This window comes from Chiloscyllium plagiosum, unplaced genomic scaffold (genome assembly GCF_037043375.1).
Source record: "Chiloscyllium plagiosum isolate Xiang-an unplaced genomic scaffold, Cpla_swu_hap1 HiC_scaffold_3, whole genome shotgun sequence".
NCBI lineage: Eukaryota > Metazoa > Chordata > Chondrichthyes > Orectolobiformes > Hemiscylliidae > Chiloscyllium > Chiloscyllium plagiosum.
In genome coordinates this window covers 153,909,264-153,933,178 of record NW_028270141.1, presented here as the reverse complement: position 1 = coordinate 153,933,178, position 23,915 = coordinate 153,909,264, and the positions used below count along the sequence as shown (strand labels likewise).

The window sequence follows — 23,915 nt, the reverse complement described above, 5'->3', positions numbered from 1 at the left end:
ACTTGTCTCTGCCCCACCAATGCAGCTATGTCTGTGTCTAAGCCTGGCCACCAGATGTAGCTCCCTCACCAACATCTTTATTTTGGTTGGCCCTGGTGGAATTCAGCCAGTATTTGACAGCGACCTTTGCTCAGGACAATCACTCCTGCTCCCTATAAAAATATGCTATCCTCTATCATGAGCTTGTCTCTCCAGGTCCAAAAATGCTTCAGTTCTAGCTGTGACAGCCCTTTGGTTTCCCCCATTAATATCAGTTTCACTTTTTAAAGGATGGAATCTTTCTGTGTCCAAAGTCTGATAATGTTAGCTATAACAGGGAGCATGACCAAAATGCAATATCAGTACAGACTCTTCCACTGGTGGTAAACTGGTGGTGTATCTGCAGGAGACAGCACAATGCATCCGCATTTACTACTTAGCTTCCTGCACGGTGTTCAAACTTATAATTAAAGGTATTTAAATATTAGAGCCAACTGCGGAATGTGGCCCAGAGCAATGAGTAGCACTGCCTTGTACTCTTTAAACAGACCAAGTAGGGGTCTGTGGCCTGTGATTAAATTTTCACTCATAATGGTATTGGTGGAACTTCCTGACTCTAAATATGACCACCAATTCTTCTTTTTCCATCTGGGCATATTTACATTCTGCATTTGCCAAGGTCCTAGATTCATAAGCGATTGGGTGCTCCTTTCCTTTGGGCCACCTATGAGCTAATACCACCACAATGCCATATGGAGGGCATCACATGTCAACACCAGATCTTCCTTGGTATCATAGTGTGTCAACATGTTCAAGGATGATTGCTGTTTCTTCACTTAATTCAAAGTTAGAACTTGTCTATGAGACCATTTTAGGAGTTGATGCAAAGATGCCAGGGTAAATACCAAGTTATGCGTGAACTTTCCATCATAATTTACCAGCCGAAGAAATTGCCAAAGCTCCTGGACAGACGTGGGAGTTGGGGCAGTTTTGATCGCCCTCACTTTATCTTCCAACAGGTGTGTAACCCATTCTTGTCAACTCTACCCCAAGTAGGTCACTTCGGGGGGGCCTGGAATGCATTTTTATTTCATCTTTAGGCATACTCCTGCCTTGGAAAAATGCTTTAGGATTATATCCAAGTTCTCTGTGTTCCTTCTTAGTTTTCTCTGTTATTAGGATATCATCTAGGTAATGGTAAACTGAGGTAGACTTCTTAGGATGTTTCTATTGTCCACTGAAAAATTGAACAGGCTGATGATACCCCAGAGGGCAGTCTTAGAAATTGGCACAAGCCTTTATGGTTATTAATTGAGCATTCTGGGAATCCTGGTCTAAACACGGTTGCCCGTAAGCACAGATCTTGAAGAACAGCTCCCTCCACCAGTTTTGCAAATAAATCCACTATCCATGGAATTGGGCATTTTTCCAAATGTGATGTTTAAAATCCCCACAAAGTCGAACTGCCCTATCAGTCTTTGAAATCGGTATGATACTTGCTGCCCATTCTATGTATTGAATTGGTTTGATGATTCCTTCACTTACCAACCTTCTGTTTTTTCAGCTTCTACTTTTGTCAGTAAGGCAAATGGTACTGAATGGGCCTTGCAGAATTGCTTTCTGGTCAACATGCAAGATGGCCTTAACTCCTCTGATACTCCCTAGATTTTCCTGGAAGATCTCTGGATATTTAATTAGGACTTCACTCAGATGGCCATTTTCTGATTGAAAAATGTTGAGCCAATATTGGTGAATCTCTCACAACCAATCTTGCTCCATTAAGCTTGGGTCCTTGCCTTTTAACTACAATCAGTGGTAATCTGAACCAGTTGCTTTTCATAAGGGACTAGAACCGAAGTTATACCCTTAATCTGTAAAGTTTCCCCATTATAGGTTCTCAGCCTAGCTGACTTTTTGAATAAGGTTAATGGCTGGAATGCAGAGAGAATTTTATTAAAAGCTGCTTTTGTGATCACTTATTTTGCTGTGCTGGTATTGACCTTCATTAGAACCAATGACCATTTAACCAGACATGTACCTTGATTGATTCTGATTTGGATGCTGCTCAGCAATTTAACTGTTTTAAATCAGACATAGATGGACTTTCCAGGGTATGAGCTCTCCTGGATATCGCCCTATGAACGATCTTACTCATTTTATGCCAAGTAGGACTTTCTTTTGTCTCAATTCCTCATACTGGCAATAACTACAATGGCTTGGCAACTTGAAGAAAATTTTAATCGTTTGGCTGAGGTTTGGCTTCGTTCTGGGATTTTGCTATGGATCAACCTACAATCACTGATCAGGATATGTCCTGAGTGAAGCTGCACAATTGCCTTCACCTAAACTCAATCGAACCAGTGAGGGTGTCCATTTCCATTGAGATACATTGCAACTCATATGCTCTACTTGTTGCATTTTCCAATGTTAAAGCCAGTTGTAGCATCTGCTTGCATTCAGTTGGGCTTCCGCTAGTAGGCATTTTTGTATAGTTATGTCATTAATCTCACACACTAGATGGTCTCTAACCATTTCATTAAGGTTAAATGAAATTTACAGGCTTCTGCCAGTCATCTTAACCTAGTTCTCAAGTTGACAAGTAGCATCTCAGAATTAGCAGAGGCTTGTGTTCTTAATATTCCTTAACCGTGTCAGTTTTGGTTCGGGCATGTTCCATTCAGAAGGAGCCAGAGGGTGGAGCCTATACCAGGGAAAACTTTAAAATTAAGGGTGGTGGTTCCCAGATCTAGTTCAGTTGAGGCACGTTCCTTTCAGCAGGAGGCAGAAGCCATGCACTCCAGGAAAGCATCCTGCTGATGGGTGACTGGGAGGAAAAAGGAGCACATTTTCTGATTGGTCGGTGCTGGTCAGCTGCTAGTTTTTGTTTACCTGCTTGTTCCCTTGGTACTACAGGTGAAGGAATCTCACTGCACTACAGGGTAAACCATGTCTCAGTCTTTACAAAGGATTGTACAGTTAGTTCATCTTTCAGTTTGTACAGGGAGTTCAGATAGTAAGTTAAGGGGATGCTATTTGTTGGAAAGTAGTAACTGTAGTTTTTAGGAAGCTAGTTAAAATGTAACTTGTAAACTAACAGTCAGTAGAGGGTTAGTCATGTCAATTGGTGGAGTTTTGTATTCCACATGTAAGACGTAGTTAATCATATTCACTGAGAGCATCTCTGATATTTACATCTGCAGCTGCTCAATGAACAAATGGATCTGCTTGACCAGCATTTAGAAACACTAAGGAACACACAAATTACAGGGAGTGTCATAGGTAGGAGTTATAGAAACGTGGTCATGCCCAAGGTACATGAAGATAGATGGGTGACAGCTAGATGAGGCAAGCAGTCAATGCAGGCGTCCCTTGCAGCTGGTCCCCTGTCAAGCAAGTATTCCGTTTGGATACTGATGAGGAGGATGGCCCAATAGGGAAGGCAGTGGCACCATGGCTGGCCCTGCTGTACAGAGGGGAGGGACAAAGCATAGTAGAGCAATAGTAATTGGAGATTCAATAGTCAGGGGCACAGATAGGTAGGAGTTATAGAAATGTGGTCATGCCCAAGATACATGAAGATAGATGGGTGACAGCTAGATGAGGCAAGCAGTCAATGCAGGCGTCCCTTGCAGCTGGTCCCCTGTCAAGCAAGTATTCCGTTTGGATACTGATGAGGAGGATGGCCCAATAGGGAAGGCAGTGGCACCATGGCTGGCCCTGCTGTACAGAGGGGAGGGACAAAGCATAGTAGAGCAATAGTAATTGGAGATTCAATAGTCAGGGGCACAGATAGGTACTTCTGTGACTGTGAGATAGACTCCAGGATCGTAAGTTGTCTATTTGGTACCAGGGTCATGGATGTCTCTGAATGGGTATAGGTCAGCCTGAAGCAGGAGGGTAAAGAGACAGGCATCATTGTCCATATTGGTACAATTGACATTGGTAGGAAGAGTGACAAGGTCCTGCAACAACAATTCAGGGAGTTAGGTTGTAAACTAAAAAGCAGGAGCCCTGATCTCAGGATTACTTCCTGTGCCACGTGCTACTACGGCTCGGAACATAGAGAAAGTACAATTGAACATGTGGCTAAAGAGCTAATATAGGCAGGAGAGTTTCAGGTATGTAGATAATTGAAATGTCTTCCGGGGAAGATCGAACTTGTACAAGAAGGATGGGGCACCAATATCCTAGCAGGGAGGTTTAATAATACCACATGGGAGGATTTAAATTAGTGTGGGAAGGGGTTGTGAACCAGAGCAGCAGGTCAATAAGTATAGTGACTTGAGGAAGAGCTTGATTCTAGGGCATATGTAGGAAAGAGGAAGAGCAGTCAGGGAGAGGTTGCTGAGCTCAGTGGAAATGAAAGCTTGGACTGTTTTTGCTACAGTGCAAGAATTATAACAATAAGATGGATGAATCTAGAGTCTGGATTAATGCGTGTAATTATGATGTTCTTGCTGTTACAGAGACATGGTTGAAAGGGGACAGGATTGACAGCTTAATGTTCCGGGATATTGATGTTTTAGAAGAAACACTGGAGGAAGCAAAAGAGGTTTGACTACTGGTTAGGGAGCATTAGCAGCTGTGTTGTGGGAGGACAGTGAGGCATTATAGGTAGAATTAAAGATTAGGAATGGTGCAATTACAATGCTGGGATTGTGACACAGACTTCCCAGCTGCCAGCAGGAGATAGAGGAAGAGATATGTTGGCAGATTCTGAAAAGATTTCAAAATAACAGGGGTTATTTTGATGGGTGATTTGAACTTTGTGCATATTGATTGGGACTCCCTAGAGTTTAGATGAGGAGCAGTTGTGTCCAGGAGGGATTTTTGAAACAGTATGTGGCTACCCCAGTAAGGGAGGGCCATACTGGACCTGGTGTTGGGAAATGAGCCTGGCCAAGCGATCAGTGGGGAGGAAGTGCGTTTTGAGTGTAGTCAACATGGTTCCATGAATTTTCACATACTTATGGATAAGAAGAGGAGTGGACCTTGGATGAAAGTGTTAATTTGGGGGAAGGCCATCATGATTGGGGCATAATTTTAAAGTGAATGGAGGAAGGTTTAGGGGAGATGTCAGAGGTAGGTTCTTTGCACAAAAGTGGTAGATGTATGAAATGCACTGCCAGCAGTGAAAGTAGAGTCAGATACAATAGTAACATTTAAGTGACTCTTGGATAGGCACATGGATGAATTTAAAATGTAGGGTATATAGATTAGTTTGATATTAGTGTAGGATAAAAGGTTGGCACAACATTAAGGGCCAAAGAATCTGTAATGTACTGTGATATTCTATGTTCTAATTGGAAATGTGGATTGAAAGTGTCTATTTGAGGATAAACTCACATCTGACATGTGGCAGCCTTTTAAAGACTGGTTGATTAGAGTACAGGATAGGCAAGTTTCTATGAAAATGAATGACAGGACTGGCAGGGCTCAGGAACTTTGGATGACAAGAAAAATGATCAGTTTAGTCAAAAGGAAGGGAACCATATCTAAGGTCTTGGCAATTAAGAACAGACAAAGTCCTTGAAGAATGTAGAGAAAGTAGGACCCAAAGGAGACTATGAAATGTCCTTGGCCAGCAGGGCTAAGTAGAATCCCAAGACATTTTATCCATATATTAGGAGCAAGAGAGTAACTAGGGAAAGAGTAGCTCACTCAAGGTTAAAGGAGGGCTGTTATATATGGAGCCAGAAGAAATGGGTAAGATCCTGAGTGAATACTTTACATAGGTATTCGCCAAAAAGAGGGACGTGAGAGAGATTGAAGTTAGAGAAAGGTGTGCAAATACACTCAGACAGGTCAACATAATAAATGAGGAAGTGTTAGATGTCTTGAAATACATTAATGTAGTCAAGTCCCCAGGGCCAGATAGAATCCATCCCAGGATACTGTGGGAGACAAAGGAAGAAATGTCTGGGACCTTAACAGATATTGTTGCATCTGCTTTGGCTTCGGACATGGGTCCAGAGGACTAGAGAATGGCCAATGTTAATCCTTTGTTTAAGAAGAGAAACAGAATAATTACAGGTGAGCTTGATATCAGTGGTGAGGACACTGTTGCAGAAGTTAGTGAGAGAAGATTTATTCACATGTGGAAGCAAATGGACTTGTTAGTGATAGGTAGCATACGTTTGTGTGTGGAAGGTCATGTCTAACCAGCTTGATTGAGTTTTTGAGGAGGTGTCGAGAATTACTAAAGAGAGAAGGGCAGAGGATGTTGTCTACATGGATTTTAGTAAGGCATTTGATAACATACCTCATGGAATGCTGATCTAAAAGGTAAAGTCTCACGGGATCTGGGTTGAGCTGGCTAGATGGATAGAAGACAGAGAGTAGCGGTGGGAAGGTGCTTTTTGGAATGGAGGGCACTAAGTGGTGTTTCGCAGGGATCAATGCTGGGACCTTTGTTGTTTGTAATGTATATAAATGACCTGGAGGGCAATGAATGTGTCTGATTATTAAGTTTGTGGATGACACAAAAATTGGCAGAGTTGCAGATAGTGAGGAGGATTGTAAAAGGATACAGCGGGATATGGATAGATTATAGTTTTGGGCAGAAAGAGGAATGATGGAGTTTAATCCAGACAAATGTGAGGTGATGCATTTTGGAAGATTGAATTCAGATGCAAATTATACACAGAGGGATCTGGGAATACTTGTCTATAGATTCCTGAAAGTCCCAACACAGCATGCTTGGTGAGTGCCTGTGGAAGTAGTGAGAGCAGGCACATTAGTAACACTTCAGGTGTACTTGATAGACACAAAAATGTGAGGCGAATAGAGAGATAGATAACACATATGGGTACTATGTAGTGGGTCTAAATAAGGAACAGTGCATGCTTAGGGGGCTGTAAGGCCTGTTCCTGTGCTGTATTGTATTACTGTATATGTCAGTCAGTTAGAATCATAGAATCCCCATAGTGTGGAAACAGATCCTTCATAGCCCAACAAGTCCACACCAACCTTGTAAAGAGTATCCCACCCAAACCCATTCCCTTACCCTATTACTCTACATTTTATTCTCGACTAATGCACCTAACCTACACATCCCTGAATACTGTGGACAATTTAGCTTGGCCAGTTCACCCAACCTGAACATCCTTGCGTGAGGAAACCAGAGCACCTGGGGTAAACCCACAAAGACACGGGGAGAATGTGCAAAGTCCACACAGTCGCCTAAGGCTGGAGTTGAACCTGGGTCCCTGGCACTGTGAGGCAGCAGTGCTAGCCACTGTGCTGCCCCACTGGACATTCTGTCGCTCCTCTGCATCCTGAATAGACCTTGATGGAGCCTGTCCAACAGCCCCTGAAGATTTATGCTGGTGCAGGACTTGCTGGTGCATCAGTTCCTCATCAGTATCTCTCTGTGTTTTTTAATGCATGACCACTGAGAGGAAGAGCCCTGCTGTGGTTAGATCTACTGGTCATAGTCTCAGCGAATTTCGGTGAGAAATATCATTAAACAAACAGGTTTTTAGTAACACAAGCCATCAGCATTTGAATCACGCAGAAATAATAGTTTGGAGCAGTCCTCTCTATAGTGGGACATGGAAGACTCTGACAAGAAGTGGGATGGAATGCTTCTGTATAGGATCTTAACATAGTGGACGCTATTTTAATGTATCCAGCACAAGAATACTCACACAAATTCAGTCAGATGTTGTAATAGGTCGTGGGATGATTGAAAATTTCTGCCCAACTCCACCATCACCGTTTACTTCAACCCAGAAAGGCAGCACTGAATATAAGAACATGTTGGTCAATACTTAGTTCAGATGTCAGAGGAAGTCAGTTACTAGACTTTGTGCAGTGCGTGAGACCTTGGATTGTCTTTATGAATTGTGACCTGTAGGTGACCACACTTTTAAGATTGACTGTGATTATTTCTGCTTCACAGAAATTACTCTAATCATTCTGAGATACCAGTGATGTAGTCAGGATTGCTTGTTTCCCACACAGTTGGACTCTGGGAACTGTTGGGAAGGGTTCAGAGGAATACAGGCCAAATGTAGGCAAATAGGACTAGTTCAGTTTAGGATATCATTGGCATAGACAAAAGGGCCTGTTTCTGTGCTGTATGATTCTATGACAGCCTTTGAAGGACCTCACATTGTTCACAGGGAGAGCCTGTATGCTCAAACAGAAGCAAGAACTCTTATGTCACCTTCTGCTGGTGTGGTCACTGCAGTTTTCCATTTCCATTGTACTTTTGCAATTGAGATGAGGAAGGAAAGTAACTCAGGTCACACTTTGTATAGTAAGTCACAGGTTCAGCCTAGTAATCTATCAGCCCCCACAAACTACATGTTCTTTCAATTTGCACTCCATGTTAAACCTCAGCTTCTATTTGTTTCCACCTTAATCTTTCATTTACATCTGTATCTGTTAACATTCACTCCATAGGCCCTGGTCTTCAGCTTAGCCATGCTACCCATTATGTTGGACTGTCCACCCCTTTGAAGTCAAGGTGGTGTTCACTGAAAATGTTACAAACTCTTGTTGTCTGATTGATTATCATCTCCCACTTTCATATGTTGACTTTCCTCCATTCATAATTATTGTCCAGTCAGCATCCCAGCATGCTGCCTCCAACCTCAGAATTGACTTCCCCAATTTCTCTATCACAACAGAGGCCCACCTTGACTTTATGTGTGCAGGAACCGTAGTACTGCTTTTTTTGTCGATGGTGTGGGAAATTCCCCAATTACTTTCGTTTTTGCATCTTGTGAGGCCATTTGTCTATGTCCAGTAACATGGCCCAGGAAGGTGAGTGGGCTTTGGCAAATTCACTATAAGTTAGGTTTACCACCAAGTCTGCCTTCCAAAGTCAATCGAACAAGTCTGATAAATGCTGTAAATGTTCCTTCCATGAGTGACTAAAAATGACCAGGTCATCAATATACACTACACAGTTGGGGAATCTGGCAATGACCTGATTCATCAGACTCTGAAATGTGGCTGGAGTGCTTTTCATACCAAATGGCATGACTTTGGACTGATATTTGATGTTATGAAAGCCAAAATTGCCTTTGCAATGCGCTCTATCTCCTTCTGAACTTATACCAACTTCAGAGGGTTATGCCTTTAAGGATGTTGCTTAATTGGAACAGCATTTCCTATATCTTCATCATGCACAATTAGGTTAGTACTTCCCAGTTTATTTCTGCATATCTCCCCATGTGATAGTAGTATCTTTCAGGTCATTTTGATGTTCTTGGGGAAGGTAACTCAATAATTTAGCCCAATCTTTTGCAAATTCCTCATTATCCAATTTGATTTGAGGAATGTTCAATTCAGAATCCTCTGAACTTGGTTCTTCCTTCTGTGCTGGAATCATTAACACCTTCTCCTTTTGCTTTCCTTCCCTATCAAAATATTTTTTGAGCATATTAACATGATACACCATGTGAGGATTCTTCCTGTCTGGAGTCCATGTCAAGTAGTTCACCTCACTCAATTTCTTCTCGATTTGATAAGGTTCACTAAACCTGGCTTTTAAAGGCTCACCTGTTACTGGAAGTAACACCAGTACTTTACCCCCAATTGCAAAATTGCAAATTTGTGATTTTTTAGATTAGATTACTTACAGTGTGGAAACAGGCCCTTCAGCCCAACAAGTCCACACCGACCCGCCGAAGCGCAACCACCCATACCCCTTTAACCTAACACTACGGGCAATTTAGCATGGCCAATTCACCTGACCCGCACATCTTTGGACTGTGGGAGGAAACCGGAGCACCCGGAGGAAACCCACGCAGACACGGGGAGAATGTGCAAACTCCACACAGTCAGTCGCCTGAGTCGGGAATTGAACCCGGGTCTACAGACGCTGTGAGGCAGCAGTGCTAACCACTGGGCCACCGTGCCGCCCATTTCTTATCCACTTCTTGTTTCATTGTATGTTGTGATACTTTTAAATGCTTAGAGTCAAGATTAGAGTGGTGCTGGAAAAACACAGCAGGTCAGGCAGCATCTGAGGAGCAGGAAAAGTAGCCCTTCATCCTGAAATGTCGATTTTCCTGTTCCTCGGATGCTGCCTGACCTGTTGTGCTTTACCAGCACCACTCTAATCTTGACTCTAAGCATTTAAAAGTATCACAACATACAATGAAACAAGAAGTGGATAAGAAATCACAAATTTGCAATTTTGCAGACTCTAGCATCTGCAGTCCTCACTTTCGCCTACTTTTAAATGCTATCTAGCCAACTCCCCAGCTCTACTTAATCATTCTCTAAAATTTGGCACATAGTCCAAGTGGATGGTCTCTGAATTCTGACTTATTAATTTCTCCTTAATCAATTTTAATGGTCCTCTTACTTCATGCCCAAAAATTAATTCATATGGACTGAATTTGGTCGATTCATTCGGTGCATCTCTGATTGCAAAAAGTACAAATGGAACTTCCTTATCCCAATCATCCGGATAATCCTGACCATAAGCCCTTAACATGGTCTCCAGTGCTTGATACCATCTCTCTAGTGCTCCCTGCAGCAGATTTGAATTGCTTTATTCCCAAGTTATCCATAACCTCCTTGAATAGTTTGGATGTGAAGTTTGATCCTTGATCTGACTGGATCTGACTTGGTAGTCTGTATCTAGTAAAAAAATAAGTAATTCTTCTGCAACCCTTTTCGCTGTGATGTTGTATAATGGGATTTGCTTCTGGAAATCTAGTCGAGATATCCATATTGTTAATAAATACTTATTCCACTTTTTGTTTGAGGTAGGAGACTGACACAATTAATTAAGACTGTTGTGAAAGGTTCCTCAAATGCTGGAATAGGTATTAGAGATGCAGGTTTTATTCGTGGGCGGCACGGTGGCACAGTGGTTAGCACTGCTGCCTCACAGCGCCTGAGACCCGGGTTCAATTCCCGCCTCAGGCGACTGACTGTGTGGAGTTTGCACATTCTCCCCGTGTCTGCGTGGGTTTCCTCCGGGTGCTCCGGTTTCCTCCCACAGTCCAAAAGATGTGCAGGGTCAGGTGAATTGGCCATGCTAAATTGCCCGTAGTGTTAGGTAAGGGGTAAATGTAGGGGTATGGGTGGGTTTCGCTTCGGCGGGTCGGTGTGGACTTGTTGGGCCGAAGGGCCTGTTTCCACACTGTAATGTAATCTAATGTAATCTAATGTAATCTAATCTACTGTCTGTTGTTTTCAGATTCACTGACATGTATGACATGTCTGGCAACATTGAACTACATTTTTGTACAGTTCATACCAGTAAAATGTCAATGTATTTTAGCCAGTGTTTTCCTCACCCCAGAATGACCTCCAAATGATAGTTCATGCGCCACTCGCGGCATCTCCTTTCTGTACCCAACTGGCCAAATAATTTGATGAATCTCTGCCATTTCTCATTTTGCTTGAATGTGTGATGGTCTCTATTTCCTCATTAAGACATCATTTGTTAAATAATAACACACAGGAAGGCATTCACTCTCCTTCTCTCTATATGCCTTTTGCTATAACTATTTTAACTCATCATCTTTCTGCTGTAATTCATTCATCTTAGCAGAGCTAAAGATACTTGCATTTTTACCTATTTGCTCTTTCTTATCTGATCGAGGGAAGTTTCGGATAACACTATGTCAGTTTCCTTATCTATCCCCTTTGATCCCTCCTGCTTCAACTTGTGCTTCTGTGATCTTGTGACCACATAATCAGGGCAAGTTCCTTATAAAAGTCCTTCATGTCTTCAGTTTCCTGCATCTCCACTGGCTTTTCAACTAGAGAAAGCAGCATGCCTATCGGTGAATCAGCTATATTATTTGCAAGGGTCATATCATATTCCTGGAGCGGAGAGTTTGTCCAGTACTCCCACAAATTCTCCATTCTTCTTTGAACTCTCTAGCCTCCCTTTATATAACTGAGCACCATTTGTCTCACCATGGATTCCTGTCGCAAGTACCTTTTCTGGCAATCGTCCCTCAAGAGTGCATATCTCTTCATCCTTCAGCATCACAGACTGAGAGGATCCTGTGTCCCTTAATATTGTAACCTCCTTACCTACTACTCTTGGCCGATGTGAATAATCTTTACCCTTGCATGTATTTTTTAAGCAGATCTGGCACTCCTCCTTAATCAACCTCTGATCATCTTGTATACTCTGAGGCTGTTGTCTAACTTCTCTTGTGCTTTTTGTTACTAGTCCAACAAAACATCCAGGCTTGTCTGGTTTTCCTACATCTGGCTTCCTCCTCGCCCACCAATACTGTGATCTTGTGTGGCCCACGTTATTACAATGAAAACACAAGAGCTTTTTAACTTCTTTGTCCCCTTCAAGGGTTTCTTTTTTACCCTCTGGTAAGTTATCCTGATGATCTTCACTGAGATCTACCTTTCCCTTTCCACGTGAGGATTTCTCTTTGCCCCAATTTCTATCCCTCATAGACTGAAATTGATTCTGGAAGCCACATCATGCTTTATGGACCAGGTCATAATCATCAGTCACTTCAGCTGCTAGCCTTGCTGTTTTAACCCTCTGCTCTTCCACATGAGTTTGCACTACTTCAGGCAGTGAAATTTTGAATTCCTCTAAAATAATTACCTCCCTAAGGCCATCATAGGTGTGCTCGATTTTTAAAGCTCTTATCCATCTATTGAAATTACTCTGTTTGATCCTTTCAAACTCAATATAGGTTTGACCAGGGTCCCTCCTTAGAATCCTGAAACATTGTCTATAGGCTTCTAGTAAAAGCTCAACTGCACTTAAAATGGCTTTTTTCACCTCTTCATACTCCCCAGATACCTCCTCTGTTAAGGATGTGAATACTACACTAGCCCTGCCTACAAAGTTTCATTTGGATTAGCAAAATCCACATTGCCACTGGCCACTGCATTTGTTTAGCCACCTTTACAAATGACATGCAAAAGGCTTCCACGTCCTTTTCATCAAATTTAAACAATGCTTGAACATACTTAAACAGTTTCTCACTAGGCTTCTCACTAGGATTCTGACTACCAGGGGCTTGCTCATCCTCACTAACTCTTCCTCATTGTCTTCCCTCAGCCTTATCTCCAGCCTTTTAAACTGACTTTCCTTTTTAAGTGTCAGTGTTTGAAGTTCAAAAGCTCTCTCTTCTCTCTATTCTGTTGCTCTCTCTTTTTATCTCTCTCTTCTGTTTCTAATCATAACTCAAACTGTTTCATTTCTCCTGCCCTTTCCTTATCTCTCACTTCTAACTCAAGTTGTTTCATTTGCACTTGAATTCTTGCCATCTCTATAGATTCTGATGGTTTCTCCATCAAGTTAGAATGCTGAGCTACTGCTGTAATTATCTCTTCTTTCCTCACAGAAGCAGAAAGTTCCAATTCCAGCTTCTCTGCTAATTCTTGCAACTTGGTCTTATTCACTTTTCGCAAAACTTCCAATTCACTGCATCCACTTTCAGAAACCTTCTGGCAACTGAAAGAGCCATTTCCAGCCGAAGCTTTGTCTATCCTATCAGGCAGTCCAGACCATAACTTTGCAATTTGATTTGGTAAGTGTTTAGTGAAAATTACTCGGATTAAGTTAGATAGGTTGATTACTAGATTTTAAAACAGATGAAAATGTATTCACAAAATTACCACAATGAACCGCAAAGAACAAAATAAAGAACCCCTGAAGAACTCAGCCTATCCAACTAGACATAATTATGTTGTTCCAAATATGCACAACAATCCCAATAAGCAAACTCCCTTTATAAACCAGTATAAATGGACAATATGCTTGCAGGTTGAAGTTGAAGGGTAGAAAGAGAGAAAAGGTTTCCACAGAGCTCCCTGTTGAACTTGCAACTAGTTGAAGGTTGAACCAAAACTGTCCTGCTCAAATGGAGAGTTGACCACTCCCATTTCTTTATACACGTCACTTCTAAACCTTCTCACTTTGACCTGTAGTCGGTTTACAGGTCTCACTTTGACCTGTAGTTCATCTCTATGCCAAACCAGACCCTCTGAGAAAAATCAAGAACAAATTCTCCTTGAGCTAAGGAACACCTTTTAGAAAAGAAATAGGGACTAGCTTTGTGACACCCTGACACTCAACCTTTTTGTATCAGCCAGGGCTCCCTGATTAGCAGATTAACAACCCCAATTAAGAAACTAATTTTTTATGAGGTCCAGCTGGCTGACCTCATTACAGGCACTAAATTTGTTTTTTTTAAACAACAATTGACTGCAGGCCACACTACCCTGCTTCATTGTACTGGTGATACCAAGCCATGCTTTTACAGCAAGATATTCCTACTTCTGAACTCAGATCTTGTTGCAGTGAAGGTCAGTGTACCACTTGTCTTCCTCATTGCTTGCTGCACCTGCCTGTCAAATTTCATTCAAGATAAGAGTGTTGCTGGAGAAGCACATCAGGTCAGGCAGCATCTGAGGAGCAGGGAAATCAATGTTTCGGAATCCTGATGAAGGACTTCTGCCCGAAACGTTACTTTTCTTGACTGCAATCTCTAACATCTGCAGTCCTCACTTTCGCCTGTCTAATTTCATTGACTAGTGTAAAGAATTAGATTTAACTTTTGTTACGTGTACTCAAGTATCAGGATACAGGAGTACAGTGAAAAGTTTACAATGTTGCCATTCCTAGTGCCATCTTAGGTACAAAGTACCTCATTACAAACCCTTGATAAAAAGTAGAAAAATAAAGAAATAAGATACAAGTTCCACATTGCAGTTCTTCCTCTCATTATAAAGGAGCAAATAAGAAATAAAGCTAAAAGTTCCAAATTACAGTCCTTCTTTAGCCATGGGCCAGCTGTTGCTCCACGTAAGGTTTTTCCCATGAGGGTTTGCGTTGTCCCCGCTCTGGGCTCAATTTCTTGATCACTGCACTGCCATCTTATCACCGACCTCCATCCTTTCTCTTCTGCGCTGGGCTCAATCTCTCAATCCCCATGTAACTATGATGCCATCTTGCCATTGACCTCCATAATCGATAGCCAACTTCCTCCAATGTCACACAGCTTCCTTATCAGCGATGCAATTCCTAACATCATCACACCCTCAATGACATTGCATAATCTTCTGAGTCTGCAGGAGTTGGATCACTTTTCCTTCGTTTTTTCCAGTAAACATACTCGAGGCAAGAACTTTTCAATAGCTGATTGGGGGCAGATGTTCGCAGATAAAGGGATGGCTGGAAAATGGGAAGCCTTCATAAATGAGATAACAAGAATCCGGAGAAAGCATATTCCTGTTAGGGTGAAAGGGATGGGTATAGGGAATGCTGGATGGCTAAAGAAATTGAGGGTTTGGTTAAGAAAAAGACGGAAGCACATGTAAGGTATAGACAGGATAGATCAAGTGAATCCTTAAGAAGAAGGGCTTATGTCCGAAACGTCGATTCTCCTGTTCCCTGGATGCTGCCTGACCTGCTGCGCTTTTCCAGCAACACATTTCCAGCTCTGATCTCCAGCATCTGCAGACCTCACTTTCTCCTCAAGTGAATCCTTAGAAGAGTATAAAGGCAGTAGGAGTATACTTAATAGGGAAATCAGGAGGGCAGATAGGGGACATGAGATAGCTTTGGCAAATAGAATTAAGGATAATCCAAAGGATTTTTACAAATACATTAAGGACAAAAGGATAACTAGGGAGAGAATAGGGCCCCTCAAAGATCAGCAAGGCGGCCTTTGTGTTGAGCCGCAGAAAATGGGGAGATATTAAACAAGTATCTTGCATCAGTATTTACTGTGGAAAAGGATATGGAAGATATAGAATGGAGGGAAATCGATGGTGACACCTTGCAAAATGTCCATATTACAGAGGAGGAAGTGCTGAATGTCTTGAAACACATAAAAATGAATAAATCCCCAGGACCTGATCAGGTGTGTGACCTAGAACTCTGTGGGAAGCTAGAAAAATGATTGCTGGGCCTCTTGCTGAGATATTTGATTTATCAACAGTTGCAGGTGAGGTGCCAGAAGACTGGAGGTTGGCTAACGTGGTGCCACTGTTTAAGAAGGATGGTAAGGACAAGCCAGGGAACTGTAGACCAGTGAGCCTGACGTCGGTGGTGGGCAAGTTGTTGGAGGGAATCCTGAGAGATAGGATGTACATGTATTTGGAAAGGCAAGGACTGATTAGGGATAGTCAACATGGCTTTGTGTGTGGGAAATCATGTCTCACAAACTTGATTATGTTTTTTGAAGAAATAACAAAGAGGATTGATGAGGGCAGAGCGGTAGATGTGATCTATATGGATTTCAGTAAGGCATTCGACAACAGTTAGTAAGTTTTCAGATGACAGCAAAATTGGAGGTGTAGTGGACAGCAAAGAGGGTTACCTCAGATTACAACAGGATCTTGACTAGATGGGCCAATGGGCTGAAAAGTGGCAGATGGAGTTTAATTCAGGTAAATGTGAGGTGCTGCATTTTGGGAAAGCAAATCTTAGCAGGACTTATATACTGAATGAGCTGAAAATGTGTTGCTGGAAAAGCGCAGCAGGTCAGGCAGCATCCAAGGTGCAGGAGAATCGACGTTTTGGGCATGAGCCCTTCTTCAGGAATGAGCAAAGTGTGTCCAGCAGGCTAAGATAAAAGGTAGGGAGGAAGGACTTGGGGGAGGGGCGTAGGAAATGCGATAGGTGGAATGAGGTTAAAGTGAGGGTGATAAGGTGAGGGTGATAGGCCGGAGTGGGGGTGGGGGCGGAGAGGTCAGGAAGAAGATTGCAAGTTAGGAAGGTGGTGCTGAGTTCGAGGGTTGGGACTGAGACAAGGTGGGGGAAGGGGAAATGAGGAAACGAGAAATCTGAGTTCATCCCTTGTGGTTGGAGGGTTCCTAGGCAGAAGATGAGGCGCTCTTCCTCCAGCTGTCGTGTTGCTATGGTCTGGTGATGGAGGAGTCCAAGGACCTGCATGTTCTTGGTGGAGTGGGAGGGGGAGTTGAAGTGTTGAGCCACGGGGTGATTGGGTTGGTTGGTGTGTGTGTCCCAGAGGTGTTCTCTGAAACGTTCCGCAAGTAGGCGGCCTGTCTCCCCAATATAGAGGAGGCCACATCGGGTGCAGCGAATGCAGTAAATGTGTGTGGAGGTGCAGGTGAATTTGTGACTGATATGGAAGGATCCCTTGGGGCCTTGGAGGGAAGTAAGGGGAGAGGTGTGGGTGCAAATTTTGCATTTCTTGCGGTTGCAGGGGAAAGTGCCAGGAGTAGAGGTTGGGTTGGTGGGGGGTGTGGACCTGACGAGGGAGTCATGGAGGGAGTGGTCTTTTCGGAACGCTGATAGGGGAGGGGAGGGAAATATATCCCTGGTGATGCTCCTTGCTCCTTGGATGCTGCCTGACCTGCTGCGCTTTTCCAGCAACACATTTTCAGCTCTGATCTCCAGCATCTGCAGTCCTCACTTTCTCCTTATACACTGAATGGTAAGGTCCTAGGGAGTGTTGCTCAACAAAGAGACCTTGGAGTGCAGGTTCATAGCTCCTTGAAAGTGAAGTCGCAGGTCGGTAGGATAATGAAGAAGGCATTTGGTATGCTTTCCTTTATTGGTCAGAGTATTGAGTACAAGAGTTGGGAGGTCATGTTGCGGCTGTACAGGACATTGGTTAGGCCACTGTTGGAACATTGCGTGCAATTCTGGTCTTCTTCCTATCGGAAAGATGTTGTGAAACTTGAAAAGGTTTAGAAAAGATTTACAAGGATGTTGCCAGAGTTGGAGGATTTGAGCTATAGGGAGAGGCTGAACAGGCTGGGGCTGTTTTCCCTGGTGCGTCAGAGGCTGAGGGGTGACCTTATAGAGGTTTACAAAATTTTGAGGGGCATGGTTGGGGTAAATAGACAAAGTCTTTTCCCTGCAGTCGGGGAGTCCAAAATAGAGGGCGTAGGTTTAGGAAGAGAGGGGAAAGATATAAGAAGGACCTAAGGAGCAACTTTTTCACACAGAGGGTGGTACGCTTATTGAATGAGCTGACAGAGGAAGTTGTGGAAGCCAGTACAATTGCAACATTTAAGAGGCAGTTGGATGGGTATATGAATAGGAATGGTTTGGAGGGATATGGGCCGGGTGCTGGCCGGTGGGACTAGATTGGGTTGGGATATCTGGTTGGCATGGACGGGTTGGACCAAAGGGTTTGTTTCCATGCTGTACATCTCTATGACTCTATGACTCTATAAAGTTCATGTAGACAATATCTACCACTCTCTTCCCTCATTTATCTTTTTGGTCAACATTAGCCACTCTCCAGTCCCCTAGCCTCTTACCAGTGGCTATAGATCTATTACTGTATGAACGCACTCATATTTGACAGAGTTCCTCCAGTCAATTTTGAATAGTTTCTAATGCAAAATGTTTGCTATCATTCTATTGTCAAAATCAAATTAGTATTAGCTTGTACGTTAGCTTGAAATGTCTCGTGCTTCTGCAGCCTACCATGCACATTTCTGGGATCCTTGTAACTGTCATCAGATGCAATTTGCAGTTTCCATAAATCCATTTCTCTAATTCATCAGCATTTCAGTTGAAGCACTGAAATAATCACCTAGCTTCTACCGTCTCAAAAGAATGTTCCTTAAACCACCAGTACCTGTCTAGCACCTGCTGATCTCTTTTCTGGATGTCATCTGTTTAATCTCGACTTAGTCCAGTGGAATCCATTTTGAAAAGTTGCTGAGACTCAGTTATAATTGCGGACTTGCTTTGCCGTGGGTTTCAAATGTAATGTCCATAGAGGCTTCTGAAGTGTATACAGCTGCTATTGAGCATTGGTGGTGGAATCGTAGAAAAGATAGAAAGTAGGGGGAGTAGGCCATTCAGACTTTTCAACCTGCTTCAAAATTCAGGTCATGGCAGATCCTCTATGTGGAGGAAGTGACAGTTTGGGGAAATGCTAATGATGTGGGCTGCTTTGTCCGAGATGCTTTCAAACTTCTTGAATGTTGTTGGAGCTCACTGAACCAGGCAAGTTTGGGAACTAGGCAAGTATGGATAATTGCAACACACTCCTGACTTGTACCTTGTAGATAGTGGTCAGGCTTTGGGGAGTCGGGACATGTGTTACTGTAAAAGTTTCTATAAATATGTGAAGAGAAAAAGATTAGCGAAGACAAATATTACTCTGTTACAGTCAGAAATGGAGGAAGTTGTAATGGGAACAAAGAATTGGCAGAATAATTGACCTTTTTCAATCTGTCTTCACAAAAGACACCACAGATGAATTCCCAGAAATATTGAGGAAGCAAGGGTCTATTGAGAAGGGGGAGTTTACGAAAATTAGTAGTAGTAAAAAAATGTTTCTCGAGAAATTATTGAAGTTAAAAGTTGACAAATCCCAAAGATTTGATAAACTTCAACCCATAGTACTAAAGGGACCAGCCTTGGATATACTGGATTTATAATTGGTCATCCTCCAAAATTCTATGGACTCTAGAGCAGTTCTTACAGATTGGAGGGTGTTGATAAATGTCGTGCTAGAAAAATACAGCAGGCCAGGCAGCATCCGAGGAGCAGGAGAATTGACTTTTCGGGCATAAGCCTGTGAAAATGCTAGAGTTTATTATCAAAGATGTGACAACAGAGCACTTGAAAGGCATGAACAGGATTGAACAAATTCAGCGTAAGTTTATAAAGAAAAATCATGCTTAAGTAATTTACTGGAGTTTTGAAGCTGTAACTGTATAATAGATGAGGGGATGTGTGTATTTGGATGTCAAGAAAGCTTTTGATAAGGTCCAAAACAAGAGACTAATGGGCAAAATTAAAGCACAGGGATTAGAGTCGAAATACTTTTGTGGATTGAAAATGGGTTGACAGACAGGAAACAAAAATGTAAATTTTTTTTTGGTGGCAGGTAGTGAGTGACGAATATACTCCAGGGATCAGTGCTTTGGCTGCTGCTATTCATGACATCTATGAAGGAAATGAATGAGGAAATTAAATACAATTTTTCCACTAAAATAAATGACAAGGATGTTAACAAGGAGCAATATTTCTATGTTTGCTGATGACACAAATGAGGAGAAAGTGAGAACTGCAGATGCTGGAGATCAGAGTCGAAGAGTGTGGTGCTGGAAAAGCACAGCTGGTCAAACAGCATTCGAGGGGCAGGAGAAGCAAGAGCCCTTCCTGATGAAGGGCTTATGCCCGAAACGTCGATTCTCCTGCTCCTCAGATGCTGCCTGACTGGCTGTGCTTTTTCAGCACCACATTCTTCGACTGATGACACAAATGAGATGAGATTGTGAGTTGTGAGGATGATGCAGGTAAGTTGATTCTGAAGTCAGTCTGACCAGAAGAGAAACCAGCAGGTCCGCTGCAGCCATAAAAACTCCCTCAGTTTTTCATAGTAAGCCACTTTAAACATGAAGCAAATCAGTTTATCTTCCCTTCAGTACATGCTACAAACTGTGGCTTTGAATTAGATAAGTCAGAGACCATTTATAGGTGAATCAGCCACCCTGTGCCTCTTGCAAACCAGTGGAAATATTCAGAAATGGGAGTTCAAGGAGCAACCTTCAGATCAGCAACAACCAACCAAACAGATCTTGTGAACCAAGACTTCGGAACTATTTTCCCAGTTTTTCCTCTCCCGACATGTATTCTATTCCTGTTTATGTTATGTGTTGATTATATAAGAGAAGTTTACAAGGGTTTTATCAAGTTAGTTTGTAGAGTTATTCAATTTAACTTGCGTTTATCTGTAGCTAGAATCAAATTACCTGTAATAGTGGTTCTTGTTACTTAATGAAACTTAGTCTGTGCTCTCCATTAACCTGGGTCTGAACATCAAATAGAGTCATAGAGCATGGAAACAAACCATTCAGTCCAACTCATCTGACAGTGTTTGGCCCATATCCTCTAAACCCCTCCTATTCATATACCCATCCAGATGCCTTTTAAATGTTGTAAGTGCTTCCATCACTTCCTTTGGCAACTCAATCCAGAGGCGCATCACCCTTTGGGTGAAGAAGTTATCCCTCAGGTCCTTTTTAAATCTTTCCCCATATGTCGTCTATTTTTGGCCTTCCCTACATGAGGAAAAAGACTTTGGCTATTCACCTAACCCATGCCCCTCATGATTTCATAAATCTCAAGGTCACTCCTCAGACTCTGATGCTCCAGGAAAAAAAAACAACAGGTGCAGCAAGCTTTCAGTAAGTCAGTTGGTATATTGGCTTTCATTGGAAAAGGATTTGATTGAGAAGTATGGATATCTTACTGTAATTGTACAGAGCTGCAACTGGAATATTTGTGCTGCTAGTTTCTTTACTTAAGAGAAGCTATATTTGAGGGAATGAAACAAAAGTTCACCAGACAATATTGGGCTGGCAGGACTATCGTCTGAAGAATAGGTGGTTCAACTGGGTCTGTGTTCAGTGGAGTTTAGAAGAATGAGAAAGAATCTGGTTGAAATGTATGAAATTCCAACAGGGCTAAACAGATTAAATGCAGGGAGGTTGTTTGCAAAGTCTAGAGTCAGGGTTTATAGTTTCAGGATTTAGGGTAGGTCATTGAGGACTGAGATGAGGAAATGTTGCTTCACCGAGAAGATGGTCACTGTTTGGAATACACAATCACAGAAGGCTACAAATGCCATATCACTCAAGAAAGAAGTTGATAATTTTTTAAAATGTTAAAGACATTAAATGTATGGAGCGAAAAAGGTAATATAGCATTGAAGTAGAGGATCTGTCTTGATGGTGTTGCAATAGACAATAAACAGTAGGTGCAGGAGTAGGCCATTCTGCCCTTCAAGCTAGCACCATCATTCATTATGATCATGGCTGATCATCCTCAATCAGTATCCTGTTCCTGCCTTATCCCCATAACTCTTGATTCCACTATCCTTAAGAGCTCTATCCAACTCTCTCTTGAAAATATCCAGAGACTTGGCCTCCACAGCCTTCTGGGACAGAGCATTCCATACACCCACCACTCTCTAGGTGAAGAAGTTTCTCCTCAACTCTGTTCTAATTGGCCTACCCCTTATTTTTAAACTGTGTCCTCTGGTTACGGACTCACCCATCAGCGGAAACATGCTTCCTGCCTCCAGAGTGTCCAATCCTTTAATAATCTTATATGTCTCAATCAGATCCCCTCTCAGCCTTCTAAACTCAAACGTATAGAAGCCCAGTCACCCCAATCTTTCAGCGTAAGATAGTCCCACCATTCCAGGAATTGACCTCGTGAACTTACGCTGCGCTTCCTCAGTAGCCAGAATGTCTTTCCACAAATTTGGAGACCAAAACTGCGCACAATATTCCAGATGCGGTCTCACCAGGGCCCTGTACAGCTGCAGAAGGACTTCTTTGTTTCTATACTCAATTCCTCTTGTTATGAAGGCCAGCATGCTATTAACTTTCTTCACTGCCTGCTGTAACTGCATTCTTGCTTTCATTGACTGATGTACAAGAACATCTAGATCTTGTTGTACTGCTCTTTTACCTAACTTGGCTCCATTTAGGTAGTAGCTGAAAAATGTGTTGCTGGAAAAGGGCAGCAGGTCAGGCAATATCAAAGGAGCAGGAGAATCGACGTTTCGGGCATAAGCCCTTCTTCAGGAATGAGGTGGGTGTGCCAAGCAGGCTAAGATAAAAGGTAGGGAGGAGGGACTTGGGGGAGGGGCGTTGGGAATGCGATAGGTGGAAGGAAGTTAAGGTGAGGGTGATGGGCCGGAGAGGTCGGGAAGAAGATTTCAGGTCAAGAAGGTGGTGCTGAGTCCTTATCTTGAGATAAGGTGTGGGGAGGGGAAATGAGAAAGCTGGAGAAATCTGCATTCATCCCTTGTGGTTGGAGGGTTCCTAAGCGGAAGATGATGCGCTTTTCCTCCAGGCGTCGTGTTGCCATGGTCTGGCGATGGAGGAGGCCAAGGACCTGCATGTCCTTGGCGGAGTGGGAGGGGGAGTTAAAGTGTTCAGCCACGGGGCGGTTGGGTTGGTTTGTGCGGGTGTCCCAGAGGTGTTCTCTGAAATGTTCCACAAATAGGCGGCCTGTCTCCCCAATGTATAGGCCACATCGGGTGCAGCGGAAGTAGTAAATGATGTTGTGGAGGTGCAGGTGAATTTGTGACGGATATGGAAGGATCCCTTGGGGCCTTGGAGGAAAGTGAGGGGGAAGGTGTGGGTGCAAGTTTTGCATTTCTTGCGGTTGCAGGGGAAGGTGCCGGGAGTGGAGGTTGGGTTGGTGGGGGGTGTGGACCTGACGAGGGAGTCTTTTCGGAATGCTGATAGGGGAGGGGAGGGAAATATATCCTTGATGATGGGGTCTGTTTGGAGATGGCGGAAATGACGAAGGATGATGCTAAGAATCTGGAGGTTGGTGGGTGGTAGATGAGGACCAGTAGGGTTCTGTCCTGGTGGCGATTGGAGGGGCGGGGTTCAAGGGCGGAGAAGCGGGAAGTGGAGGAGATGCAGTGGAAAACATCGTCAACCATGTCTGAGGGGAAATTGCGGTCTTTGAAGAAGGAGGCCATCTGGGTTGTTTGGTATTGGAATTGGTCCTCCTGGGAGCAGATGCGGCAGAGGCGAAGGAATTGGGAATATGGGATGGCGTTTTTACAGGAGGCAGGGTGGGAGGAGGTGTAATCTAGGTAGCTGTGGGAGTCAGTTGGTCTATAGTAAACCCCACCTTATCTCAGTCCCAACCTTCGGACTCAGCACCGCCTTCTTGACCTGAAATCTTCTTCCCGACCTCTCCGCCCCCCACCCCCCTCTCCGGCCTATCACCCTCACCTTAACCTCCTTCCACCTATCGCATTCCCAATGCCCCTCCCCCAAGTCCCTCCTCCATACCTTTTATCTTAGCCTGCTTGGCACACCCTCCTCATTCCTGAAGAAGGGCTTATGTCTGAAACGTTGATTCTCCTGCTCCTTTGATGTTGCCTGACCTGCTGCGCTTTTCCAGCAACACATTTTTCAGCTCTGATCTCCAGCATCTGTAGTCCTCACTTTCTCCATTTAATAGTAAACTGCCTTCCTGTTCTTTCCACCAAAGTGGATAA

The 23,915-nt window shown here is 43.2% G+C and overlaps 1 protein-coding gene across 1 annotated transcript in view; it reads left to right on the top strand.

Moving 5' to 3' along the window:
- The window catches only part of LOC122540179 (dynein axonemal heavy chain 8-like), a 1,258,818-nt gene that overhangs the window by 144,670 nt on the left and 1,090,233 nt on the right, over positions 1-23,915 (top strand). The gene's annotated exons all lie outside the window — the stretch shown is intronic.